The following is a 14689-nucleotide window of genomic DNA, read 5'->3' as shown; positions in this document are numbered from 1 at the left end:
TGTTAGTGTATTTTGAGTTAAAATATGTTACATGTTAATGCAAACACATGCTCCAAAGGTCAAACATTCCCTGTTGGAGACCATATCTTTAGATTAAGTTAGCATGACTCACAGCTTCCTAAAAAGTCATTGCCTCCTTCTGGCTGAATTTAGCAACTTGAGTTTGAGTTGATTTGACTATACATTAGAGAAAATTGGCATTTTAGACGATCTTTTGTATAGATAGCATGATTTTACAAAAGCAGAGTAAGCTCACTCAGTGACTTTCACCAAGCTGTCTATTACACATAAAAGAACAATGTCAGGTATGCATTTTAAGTGTTCCCAATAATTTTTGTCCATTACTAGGTGGTAGATTTATCTTACCTAAGTCATGAAAAATATGTTGGGAACTTAAAATGAGCTTCTTACCTGGGAAATAATTTAAAAAAAAGATGTTCCAATACTTATAGCACCCAATTTCATGATGTCTCAGTCTCCAAAACATTTGCTTTCAAATTAGAAGCATCGAATATACTTTAATCGCAGCAAATGCTTCCTTTTGTACCCTTATTAGACTGTATAAAACAGACTCTGTGATCTAAGTGTTCACAGACAGAGCAAGGTGTGGAGGAGTTATATGATGACATTCATGATTTAATAATGAGAACCTAAATGTCATTTAAGCATTTGTGGAAGAATGATACTTTTTTCACATCTGTCTGAATATAAAATTGAACATAATTGTATGTTCAAATTTTCCAAAAGAACAATGTTGCAAAATTCTATCAGTTATTTTACTAATGACAGAAGAAATAACTTTTGAAGAACAGTTTATGAATTGCTAAAGCATGCATTGCAAGCATTACAATTATCTTACAATCAGTCATTCTCAGCTCATGTGTTTTTAAGAAGTAAATGGAAAAATAACATTCTCTCATACATTAAATTTCTCAGTGCATAGAGCAACCAATTTTGTTCTCATTTTCATAAATACATAATTTGCCACATGATTTTGTAGTAATTACCAATGTTTCAGTATTACACTACATAAAATAAAATATATTCTTATTCATATGCAAAATTTTTGTGAACCAAAGAAATGTAATCATTGAGACTCCTCAGGTTGAAATAAGCCATATCTTCATGTTATTTTACCTGAAATTTAGTTAAATTACTTCCTTTGAAAGTAACACTGCTCCCTTACAGCTGCCTATGGATTTTTTTATTTATTCTGGAAAGGAGAATAGAACATTTCAAGTATTTTGATTGTGCCTTACTTGGGTAAATGCTACAAAATCCAGTACATCCATAAGTAGAAAAATGAGAGTCTCACAAGGAGAGTTTCATCAAACTGGAAATATATTTAAAATATGTATGCTTCTATGTGTATGTATATGTGTGATTTTGTATATATTGAAGCCAAATTTGAAATGTAATGAAATGTTTATGATATAATTTAGTAGTGTTTTTGTCTGAATAGAAAATGAAATAGGAGAGAGGAAGGTGCATTATTTGATGTATGGTCTCTTTAGTGAACAAAGTTGTGGGGTGAGTGGTTGTTTTACCAGATTTCATATTATCATTAAATGTATACTACATAAGAACGAAAAATGAAAGCTTTCCATGCTGAGCATGGAGAAAAGATAGAGTGGCTGTTGTTCCCACCCTTATACCAAAAATAAATAAGTAAACCATGAATGTATAGTTCTCTTGAATGAATCATATAAAAGAATCTTATGATATAAAACTAATTTAAAATCAAAACCATGATTTTGTCTGGCAGAGAAAACACATTGCCTTAGCTGGGACAGTTGCTGCTGGACATGAATCAAAGCAATTAGAAGTAAGTGGCAATTTTTATTTCATGGATAAAGGGCAAGTGTTGACAAGTGTGTCATTGAAACCCCTCTGAAACTAGAGACATTGGAAGTTCATACTTTTAGGCTTTTTCTCCATGAGCCCTGAGTTCTACAGAGCTAGGCTGAAGAATTTGATATTATTTTTCTTGTTTATGTGATTAAATGCTTCAAAAGAAGCTACCTAAGACAGGACAATTTTATTTTCAATCACATTTTGAAGGGCTAGTCGATGATGGCAATAAAAGCTTGTTTAAATCTGAGCAAATCAGAAAACAGAGAAATATATTGTTCTTCTGGCTTTCCACTTTTTCTTTTACATTAGATCAGGCACCCAGTGCATGGGAGACTAACACTATGTTTAGGCACATGTTCCCTCTTTAGTTAGTTCTTTTTGGAAAGACATGATCAAATGTGTATTCCTGTGGATATTCTCAGTTCTGTGCAGTTAACCATGAGCTTCACCATCAGAGTGCGAATCTTGATAATTCTTCACTGGTGAAGCTATAGGAAGAAAAAGATTGTAGTTGCTGATACTTTCCTCCAATGTAGCTCCTCTCCCTATTTCATAAAGCAAAGTGTGAGTTTTGAGGTAAAAGCCAACAAGTCTCTTAAGGACACGGCAGCCCAGTACAGATGGGTAAAGGGAATAAGAACAACACTCAAGTTCTGTTTCTAGAATGGGTTACAGAAAACTGATAAACCCACCACAGCACATGGAGAGAAGGGCCTGTGTTGTAGACGGCTACACATATGTTAAGCTTGAACACATTATGTGTATGAGAACACAGGTAAGTCAGTTTCCAAGAATAGTTCCTAACATTGGTCTTTCTTTTGAAAGCAACAAAAATGGAGGGACAAATAACAACAAAATAAAACTCAGTAACTACTAAGAGACATGTTCCTTATGATTGTGTAGGTTGGTCTTCTTGTGGGTCTCCTAACAGTGGGAGTAGGGGTTGCCTATGAATCTCTTGCTTGCTTTTGAGACCATTTTTTCCTACTGGGTTGCCTCATTCAGCCTTCATATGAGGGGAGGTATTATTGTATCTTGATATGCTGTTTGGTTAATATCCCTGGAAGGCCTGCCCTTTTGTAAAGGGAAGTGGAGGAAAAGTATATTTGGGGGAGGTAAGGCAGAGGCTAAGAGGATAAGAGGGAGGAGAAACTGCAGTCAAGATGCAATATAAAAGAGAAGAATAGGTAGATAGATAGATAGATAGATAGATAGATAGATAGATAGATAGATAGATAGATAGACAGATAAATTTAAAAGAGGGAGACAGGTTCTTTTTAAGACTCCATGAAAAGAAAAAAAAACACATATTAGTTAAAGCTTGAATATACATTGAGAAAAAAGATTGGAAAAAACATACTTGAAATGAAACTCAAGCATCAATAGAAAAATTTGAAGTCTAAATCACATTGGAATAGCTTCAGCAATAATAGACCAATGCAGGTCTCTCTTGGAAAATGCAAATCCTACTTCATAAAGATGGAAAAAGAGAGAAAGATGACTGTTAGTAAAAATACAGAGATTATATCACAGAATGTCTTTGATGAGTCAACTTAGAACTGATAATAAAGATGAAATGACTCCAAGAACAGGTCAATGAAGTTATCCAAATATAAACCTAATATCATAAAAATCTAAAAGCAAAAGACATCTCACCTAAAGGCTGAGGAAAGAACAATGGGACAGTCTGAATATACTAACATAAAACAAAGAAAAACAAAAGCGAGTTAAAGAAATATGGAGGAAATGTCTAACATTAGAAAGAGAAAAAAAAAACTCCAAAACACGTACATAAATGAATATCTCAAAAATTAAGAGAACTAAAATGTAAAACTAAATCCCCACTTAAAATTACATCCCCATTTATACTTATCTTCAAAAGGCCAATGAATTAAAATGGATATTAAGAAAAAAGGAAGGAGGAATAGGGTTAGGGGCTGAGACATTTTGTGAGACTGGGGTATCTACAAGAGATTTCTTAGTTTGATTTGAGATAGCATATTTTTCTGTACCCCACATTGGTCTGGAACCACATCTGTAATCCAGATGACCTCAAATGTTAGTAGATCCTCCTGTCAAAGCCTTCATAACACTAGTACTAGAGATGTGAATCAAATGTATAATTATGTTTTATAGTCATGAGAAAATAAAACAACAAGCAACCAAAACCCACTAACACAGAATGAATTTCACATGTAGTGAAACTAGGAAGTTAAAGAAGAATAATGAAAATTCCCAGATAGAAACTGAGAATTTACTTCCACCAAACCAATTCAAGAAGAAATGTTAGAAGTCCTTTAAGATAGAAGGAGGTTCTGAGAGGCAGAAATACAGATGTACACAAACCAGACCCTGTAATTGCCATCACTGTCCCAGAGAAGTTGTAACAGAATTGATCAACACATCCTTGAAAAGTTTCTATACTGAGGAGATTCAGACTCCTCACTGGCCCTACACATTTACCCAGGGCTAAGCCAGGGCAAACACTTGCTTTACCTCCAGTACCAGCAGGGGAATATTCTCAGCACCAATAGATAGACCAAACATATGGAAATCACTTGATAATGGATCTTAACCCTACATGTTCAAAGCTGAATATTGTGATTGCTTCTTTAACATGTACTTGAATATGATACTTCCCCAACTAATAATAATAAATAATGCTACAGTAAAAAATTACTATTTAGGACATCAATTACCATTTAGGATACCAGTAAAAAAGAAACATAATAAGGTGTCAAAAGACTGATTGATTAATTTTCATAAAAATGTGCGGAAGAGTAAATAAAGTACCTCAAAATAAATGAAAACCGAAAAAAATTAAAAATTAATATGAGTTATAAAAAAGGAAAGTCAAATGGAATATTGGACAAATTGAACTATACTGTAATGAGTTTAATGAATAGTATCTCCTAAAATAAATATTAAACTCCAGAACATGTGAATGTGTTCTTATATATAGAGACAAGACAAGTGTAATTAATTTAAACATAAGAAATGATACTATATGAGTCAGAAAACTAATGACAAATATCCTTAAAAGAGGAAAAGGGTTTGAGAAGATAGTTCTATGGGTAAAACATTTGTACAAACATGAGTATATAAACTTGAATCACACACACACACACAAACATGCAGGCAGATACTCACAGGCACATGTACACAAATACACACATGAGAATGAGCAGAGATGCACATGGAGAACATACAATACATACACATCATTACACAGTACCATGGCCTACAAAAAAAGATGTAGATAAATGACCGAGCTTAAAATCTGCAAACCAAAACTCTAGAATCTTTCAAACCTGGAAGAGGAAAGATCTAACTTTTCCCTAGAATGTACAGAGGATCTGAGGCCCTACCAACATGTTGATTTTTGATATTTGGTATGAAATTCTGAATAGAATATGTTTTGATTGTTTTTCCTATTATTAAAATAGATTTCTCTCACAAAATATATACTAATTACATTTTCACCTTTCTTTACTTCTCCCAGTCTCACACACACACATCTCCCTTCCCATCCTGATCCATTCCCTTTTGGTCTTTCATCATAAAAAAACAGGCTTCTAAGAGTTAATATTAAAATATAACAAAATAAAATATAATAAGATAAAACTATCACATCAAAGTTGTATAGGACAAACCAATAGAAGGAAAAGAGCCCTAGAGAAGGCACAAAAATCAGAGACCTGCTCATTTACACACTTAGGAATCCCATAAAAACACTAAACTGAAATTCATAATATTAATGTAGAGGACATAATACAAACCCATGCAGGGCCTGTGTTTGCTTCTTCAGTCTCTGTGAGTTCACAGGAGTATTGTTCATATTGATTTTTAGGGCCTTGCTTACTTGGTGTCTTCCATCCCTTCTGGTTCATAAACTCTTTCCACCTCCTTTTCCACAAGGTTCCTTGAGCTCTGAGGGAAAGGATTTGGAGGACTCCCCCAGTTTAAGGCTGAGTGCTCTAAGTTCTCCCACTCTCTGCTTTATGTCTGGCTGACGTCTCTATATTCATTCCCATCTGCTGCATATTATGTATTCACTTATATATGGATATTAGCTGTTAAGTCAGTAATAACCAAGCTACAATCTGTAAAAGCACAAAGGGTAGATATAAAGTAAGGGACTAGAGAGATCAGATGATATTATTAGAAAAGAGAAATAGAACGGATGATTATGGATGGATGGGCATGGCTGGAATGGAAGGATCAAATAGGAAGTAGGAGGGCCAAGAAGGTTGAGAAAAGGAATGTGAAGAGAAACAGCCAAAAGTAAGGGCCATTTGAAGAGTAGTAGTATGGAAACCTAATACAGTGGGAATTTCCGTGTGTGTGTGTGTGTGTGTGTGTGTGTATGTGTGTGTGTGTGTGTGTGTGTGTGTGTGTGTGAAGGTGATCTAAATGAAATAACTCAGGAGATAGAATCTCAACTAGCCATCTCTTATCATCAAGCAAAGCTTCTAGTACTGAGATTTTAGTTAGATTTAATTGAATTGTTGACCAAAGAGGTTCCATGAGAATCCTCAAACAATCTAGGCTGTTCTCGAGACAAGTTGTTCTCCACAAACAGATAGCAAGTCTCCATTGCTGAAGACTACATCTTCACCCCTATGTTTTAGTGTTTCTCATTCAGGAAGGTACTCTGAATGTGACCAAAAGAAAAGCATAAACACTAAGCTAGCCACAAACCCTTTAATCTACAATGGCGTACTGCCTGCAAGATAAACTAGTGCAATGGTGGTACATAGCTAGTGTGTTGTATGATATTTCATTTGTGTTTTAACAAATAAAGTTTGCCTGTGGATCAGAGAGCAGATGTAGCCACTAGTTAACCATAGAGGCCAGGCGGTGTTGGCACACACTTTAGTCCTAGCACTTGGGAGGAGGAAGCCTGAAGATCAGAAGTTCAAGGCTGCCCTGGGCTTCATGAGGTTGATCCAGTCTAAAAGAGAAACAGAGCCAGTGGTGGTGACCCAGGCCTTTAATCCCAGCATCAAAAGGAGGTAGAGACAGGAATATAAGGTAGGTGGAGACTGGATCTTGTTTCCCCATTCAGTCTGAGGATTCATAGAGACAGGATCACTTCCATTCTGTCTGAGATTTTGTAGAAGTAAGAAGTGACCTTGGCTGCTGTTCTGTGTCTCTGATGTTTCAGTCTTCACCCAAATATCTCACTCCTGGATTTTATTTAATAAGACTAATTAGGTTTGCCCTTCACTAGAATAACCAACCAATATCTGAATTGACTTAAGGACAAGCCCATGGCATGGAACCCATATTCAACACTTCTTGGGAAACCAAGAACCAGAGACTAGATAGCCAAGATGCCTAAGATAAACCATATATTACTGGTCTAAAAATGAAGAAAAATAATACTAATGCATGGTGATATAATGAATCCTAATGATACTCTGATACACTCATAGATAAGTTCCTTTTCCAGCCATTATCAGAGTTCATGTTTTTTTTTCAAGCCATGGGAGTCATAAAGCATAAGTATACTCATTCACCACAATGAGATAATACTGGAGCTGGAAAGATGGCCCAGAGTGCTTAGCGTTTTTATGGAGGACCTGTTTTCAGTTCCTAGAACCCAAACTAAGGGGCTCAAAACAGCCTGTATGCAATTTTATCTCCAGGTCTACTCACTCCTCAGGCCTCCATGGGCATAAGCTCATACATACAAGGAGACACACACAACTGTGTACTTATAATCAATATAAAATAAAAAGAATATAGAGAAAAGGAGGAGGAGGAGGAAGAGAAGAAGAAGAAAAAGAAGAAGAAGAAGAAGAAGAAGAAGAAGAAGAAGAAGAAGAAGAAGAAGAAGAAGAAAACCCAAAAGTTAAAGAAAAAAAATAAATAAACCCTTATCCCTATAACTATTCAGGTGTTATAAAGACAAAGTATAATACAGGGAATATTTTCACACCACATACCTGACTAATAATTGCTATCTAGACATAAGGGATCTTTAAAACCTAATATAAAACACAGTGGAAAAAGTCAGCAATTCAAGAAGACAATGGACAACTCTACAGTTAATTATATATGAATGGAAAAGACCTACACATGGGAAACAGTCTTAGAAGTAGATCTTCAAAGTCATGAAATAGCTGAAAAATGTTCACTAATACTCGACTTAAAATACTTAGTGTTGATAGTAAATACTAGAGAGAATGTATAAACATACAACTTGATCACTAACACATTACAACCAGGCATGGCAAATAACACAGCCATGCTTAAATATATACCTAGTGATTGCTTATAAAAGCAAACATTGAACTTTTATGCAAGTAAGCAACTATACTCCTTGGCATTCCTCTCCAAAAACAACCAATTTATGCTCACACAAAAAGCTGTAAAAAAAATGCTCACTTAGGCTTTGTTTGTAAGCATAAAGCTGGAAAACGATGAAAAGTTCTTACATGGGTGACTGTGAAAATACAGTGTTGTGAAATATAGGCCAGGTTTGCACTCAGAAGTAAAAAGAATAGAGACTTCAATGTGAAGAAGACAGCTGAGTTTCTAAGAAACTATGCTGAAGTTAAAAACCATAAACTTCAAAATGAAATAAAACACACAAAAACAACACAAACCTCTAAACCATAAACACTTTATGTCCACATCTTGTTGAAATGGTGAAACTTTAGACTCTCAGAAGGTCTTGGTTGCTAGGCTTAGTGAAAGGCTTAGTGGAAATGCAAGTACATGTGATAAATGTAGCTGGGTTCTCTGTGTGGTTGGGATTACTCAGGATTTTGACACTGATGGCAAATGTACATATTTCTCAAAATCTAATGTTAAAAGCAAATATACACAAATCCCACCCACCCTCCGAGACTGCAACTGTTCCCTGAGACAGAGTCTGCCAGCACCTGACTGGACGGAGGTGAGTCTTTATCCTCATATCAGAATACCCCAGCCCTTAGGCTTTAGACCCAGAGGTACAACCCTGTGCCCCTACACCAACACCCACTGCAATTCAAGTTTCAGGGCAGTTAGCAGGCAGACCTCCTGCACACAGGTCAAACTACCCCCATCCCCCATCAGACCCTGTAACCCAAGCCATACCTCCCCCAAATCTCACCCACCCTTGGAGACTGCAACTGTTCCCTGAGACAGAGCCTGCCAGCACCCAAATGGACTAAGGCCAGTTGGCAGGCAGACCTCCTGCAGACAGGTCGGATTACCAACATCTACCAAACACTAAGACTGCAGCTACTCCCTGAGAAAGAGCCCACTAGCGCCCGTTGGACTAAGAGCTGCTCCCTAAGACAAAAAGTCCATCAGCATTGACTAGACCAAGAGCTCCCACTGGATCAAGAGTATCAATCAGACCAAGAGAGGCTCCCTCAGACACAGACACTGCTTTCACCAAGCGGAGAAAGAGATGGGTAGACACCAGTGCAAAAATGCAGTCAACAGCATAAAAACCAATATGGCTGCATCAAAACCTACATCAGCAAGACCTGAACATCGCAACACAGAACAGAAGATATCTACCATAAAAATGACTTTAAGAAGATATTAGAGATCTTAAAAGAGGAAATGAAAAATTCCCTTAAAGAAATCAAGGAAGGCCGGGCGGTGGTGGCGCACGCCTTTAATCCCAGCACTTGGGAGGCAGAGCCAGGCGGATCTCTGTGAGTTCGAGGCCAGCCTGGTCTCCAAAGAGAGTTCCAGGAAAGGCGCAAAGCTACACAGAGAAACCCTGTCTCGAAAAACCAAAAAAAAAAGAAAAAAACGACAGCCTACAGAATGAGAAAATATCTTCACCAACCCCACATCTGACAAAGGGTTGATCTCCAAAATATATAAATAACTCAAAAAGCTAGACGTCAAAATACTGAACAATCCAATTAAAAAATGGGCTACAGAGCTTAACAGAGAATTCTCAACAGAAGAATCTCAAATGGCTGAAAGGAATTTAAGGAATTGCTCAACATCCTTAGTCATCAGAGAAATACAAATCAAAACAACCCTGAGATACCATCTTACACCTGTCAGAATGGCTAAGATCAAAAACATGAAGACAGCTTATGTTGAAGAGGATGTGGAGCAAGGGGAACACTCCTCCACTGTTGGTGGGAATGCAAACTTGTACAGCAACTCTGGAAATCAGTATGGTGGTTTCTCAGAAAATTGGGAATAAGTCTTTCTCAAGACCCAGTTATACCAGTCTTGGGCATATACCCAAAGAATGCTCACCCCTACCACAAGGACACATGCTCAGCTATGTTCATATCAGCATTATTCATAATAGCAAGAACCTGGAAACAACCTAGATGCCTCTCAACTGAAGAATGGATAAAGAAAATATGGCACATATACACAATGGAGTACTATTCAGCAGTAAAAAACAATGATGTCATGAAATTTGCAGGCAAATGGATGGATCTAGAAAATATCATCTTGAGTAAAGTAACCCAGACTCAGAAGGACAAACATAGTATGTACTCACTCGTAAGTGGATAATAAATGTGAGGGAAGGGAAGGCCAGACTGCAACCCACAACTCCAGAGAGGCTAGCTAACAGGGAAAGACCCTAGGAGGGACACATGGATAACCCTGTGAAGGAGAAGTGGATGATATCTACATGAGTAGACTGAGTGTGTGTGGGGGTGGCAGAGGGTAAGGAGTGGGGAATGAGAACATAGGGAAATTGGAGGGTCGAGCTGGAACAGGGACAGAGTGGGAGGGCAGGGAGGAAGATAGCATGATAGATGAGGACATCTTGGGAATAGGAAGAGGCAGGGTGCTGGGAGGCTCTCAGGAATCCACAAGGTTGACTGCACCTTGGTCTGTTGGCAGTAGCCCAGAGGGTGCCTGGACCAGTCTACTCTAATGACCAGCCTAGCAAATAACCTAGCTGTCATCATAGAGCCTTTGTCCAGTGACTGATGGAGGCAGATACATAGATCCACAGCCAGACACCAGGCTGAGCTTCAGAAATCCAATTGATGAGAGAGAGGAGAGATACTGCAGGTGAGAGACGTCAAGATCATGATGGGAGGATGTGCAGAGATGACTGGCCAAACTAGTGGAAGCCCATGAACTGTGGACTGGTGGCTGTGGAGCCCCCATGGGACTGAACTAGGCCCTCTGGATATGGAAGACAGTTGTTTGGCTCGAACTGTTTGGGGGGCACCCAGGCAGGGGGATTTGGATCTGTCCCTGGTCTGGGCAGGCTTCTGGAACCCAGTGCCTGTGGTGTGACACCTTGCAGAGCCTTGGTGAAGTGGGAAGGGGCTTGGACCTGCCTAGGCTCAGTGTGCTGGGCTCCACTGACTCCCCATGGGAGACCTTGATTTGGGGAATGTGGGGATGCAGAGTGGCTTGGGAAAGAGGGTTGGGGGTTGGGAGGAGGGGAGATCTGTGGATATTATGTGAAGAGAGTAGAAAATTTCTTAATAAAGAAAAACAAAAGAAAAAAATTCAGGCACCAAGAAGATCCAAACCCCTATAAAGGAAATTTTAGTGAGAGCTCAGTAAATGAACAAGGCAATTACAAAGATAAAATACCATAAGTACTTGCAGAACTGAAAGGTTTTTTTTTTTTCACAACAGCCAGGAAATGGAATAAGCATAGATGTCCATCAACTGATGAATGGATAATAAAAATATGGCACATAAAAACAATGGAATAATATTCAATGATTAAAAAAATCAATGAATTTTAGATTGATGGAGATGGAAATAATCATTCTGAGTAAGGGAACTGTAGTAGTTTGAATGATGCTAGGTTCCCATAGGTTCATATGATTGAATACTTGATTCACAGTTTTGGTGGAACTATTTGGGAAGGATTAGGACTTGTGACCTCCTTGGAGAAGAAGTGTCACTAGCAGTGGACTTTGAGGTTTCAAAATACCATGCCAATTCCAGTCTCTCCTCTTCTCTTCTCTTCTCTTCTCTTCTCTTCTCTTCTCTTCTCTTCTCTTCTCTTCTCTTCTCTTCTCTTCTCTCCTCTCCTCTCCTCTCCTCTCCTCTCCTCTCCTCTCCTGTTCTCTTCTCTCTTGAGAACCATGATGAGAAATGACTCTCAGCTATTTCTCTAGCACCATGCTTGCCTTCCTGCCTGTCACCATAATCTCTGATGATAATTGGTTAACTCTCTGAAACTGTAAGCAAGCCCTGAATTAAATGCTTTCCTCTATAAGCTTCTTTGGGCATGGTGTCTCTTCATAGCAATAAAATGGTAACTAAGACAGGAACCAAGCTCCAGAAGACAGATACAACATGTTCTCTCTTAAATATGAGTAATAGCTTTGAATCTTTGTATATATGTTTATATTGAGATTCTTATAGAGGCCATGAAACTAATAAGGAACCATGGAGGGTGATTCTGTGAGAGGAGATGTAACACAGGTAGTATGAAGAGGAGAGAGCAAATGATGGAACAGGAAGAGTTAAAAGAGGGTGGGAGGGAAGGGTAGAGGGAAGAGCATGGAGAAGGACAGCTATTTTGAAGACCTTTGAAAATGCCATATGCAAACCTACTATTGTACAAAATTCTTAAAATATATAATATGATATATAAAAAAAGCAAATATACACATATTCACATGCCACATACAATCACAGAACAATATAAGCAAATGTGTAAAACTGGCCTAAGAGTCACAAACAAGGCCAATTCCAGCATTTTGGTTATAATATCATGCTATGATTTTTTTTAAACTTTTACCACTGAACACAAGGGAGTGTATTTTATACTCCCTTTTATCTCTGAAAAACTCTTTTTGAATCTGTGGTTAACTCAATAAAACATTCAGGAAAAAGCAGGCCAGATATTTGACAACAACTCAATAAAGATGAAATAAATGACATTTAACTCTGCTTAATTATATTTAGAAATTAAGGAAATACAAATTAAATCTCAGTGGCATTACTGAAAGGCCTTGAATTAAAGAATTCTGACAATATCAACTGTTATAGTGAATAAGGAGAGAATCACAATGGTTGATAAGAGATTAATACTAAAACTTTAAAAAATGGTTTCACAGACTCTTACAAGCTGAATAATCACTTTTAACTGGGAGCTGATTTTTCTCTTCTAGAGTTATTTGGCAGTACCTATTTTTTATCTTGTTTGTCACAACTGTTAGTGAAGTCATTGGCATCAAATTTCTATAATCCAGGATGTGGATAACTTCCTTCAACATAAAGGACAATCCCACGCAAAAGAAGATACATATTTCATAATGAGAACAATCTTGAAATGGGAAAACCATGTGCATTAAAACCTGAGTGAGGTAACCCAGACTCAGAAAGACAAACATGATGTGTACTCACTCATAAGTGGACACTAGATGTAAAGCAAAGGTTAAACAGACTACAACCCACAGAACCAGAGAAGCTAGCTAACAAGGAGGACACTAAAAGGGATGTATGGATCACCTGGGAAGGGGAAATAGATGAGATCTCTGTGAGTAAACTGGGGGTGAGGGTAGGGGATGGGGGATGAGAACATAAGGGAATGGGATGGTCGAGCTAGAACAGGGACAGAGTGGGAGAGCAAAGAAAGAGATACCATGATAGAGGGAGACATCATGGGGATAGAGAGAAACCTGGTATTAAGGAAGTTCCCAGGAATCCACAAAGATGACCCCAGCTTAGACTACTAGCAATAGTAGAGAGGGTGCCTATACTGGTTTACTCCAGTAATCAGATCGGTGAATACCCTATCATCATAAAGCCTTCATCCAGTAACAGATGGAAGCAGATGCAGAGATCTACAGCCAAGCACCACGTCAAGCTCCAGGAGTCCAGTTGAAGAGAGAGAAGAGGGATTCTATGAGCAAGAGGCATCAAGATCATGAGGGGGAAAATCTACAGAGACAACAAATATAACTAGTGGGAACTCATGAACTTTGAACCAACAGCTGTGGAGCCTTCATGTGACTGGGCTAAACCCTCTGCATAACCAAGACAGTTGTGTAGCTTGATCTGCTTAAAGGAATCCCTGGCAGTAGGATCAGGATCCATTCCTGGTGCATTATCTGGCTTTTTGGAGCCAACTACCTATGGTGGGAAACTTTGTACAGCCTTGATGCAGGGGGTGGGGGGGCTTGGACCTGCCTCAGCTAAATATTAACTCCCTGTTAACTCCCCATGGGAGGCCTTACTTATCAGAGGAGGAAATAGAGTGTAGGTTGGTAGGGAGAAGGCTGGGGAGGTAGAAGGAGGGAAGAGAGGGGGATTTATGGTTGGTTTATAAAATGAATAAAAAATTTCTTACTTAAAAAAAGCTAGCTTCAAAAGGAAATGATGTTTTGGCTCACAGTGTGAGGGGATATAGCACACTACCTACTTGGGAAGCAAAGAGAGGCAGGTAGGCAGACAGGCAGATGCTGTTGCTTGGCTCTTGCTTGCTCCTGTTTACTAAGTGTTGCATTCATCCTACAGCATGGGCTGACCTCCTCTTAAATCTACCTACCCAACACAAACATGTCCAAATCTGTACTTCTTAGGTGAGTTTAAATTCAAGCAAGAACATGTTTTCATCAGGACCCTATCTTCTAACACAGTAGTTCTATCCATAATTTAAGAGAAGTGAAAACATATGTCTTTTTGGTAAGAATTATATGTAAATCTTTGTTCCACCTTTATTAGTAATCAGAAACTGAAATAAATATATCAGATTGATGAAATTTTTTTCTCTATCTGTAGACAAGTTCATATCCAGTGATAAAAGGCAATAGAATACTGATATCTAAGCAATATGCTGAATGAAAATTATATATTTGAAGGAAGAAATCAGACACAAAAGCATGTGTAATCTACTCATCTCATTTCATAAAATTATAAGACAGAA

Source organism: Peromyscus eremicus, chromosome 3 (genome assembly GCF_949786415.1).
Source record: "Peromyscus eremicus chromosome 3, PerEre_H2_v1, whole genome shotgun sequence".
Taxonomy (NCBI): domain Eukaryota; kingdom Metazoa; phylum Chordata; class Mammalia; order Rodentia; family Cricetidae; genus Peromyscus; species Peromyscus eremicus.
This window is presented reverse-complemented; position numbering follows the sequence as displayed.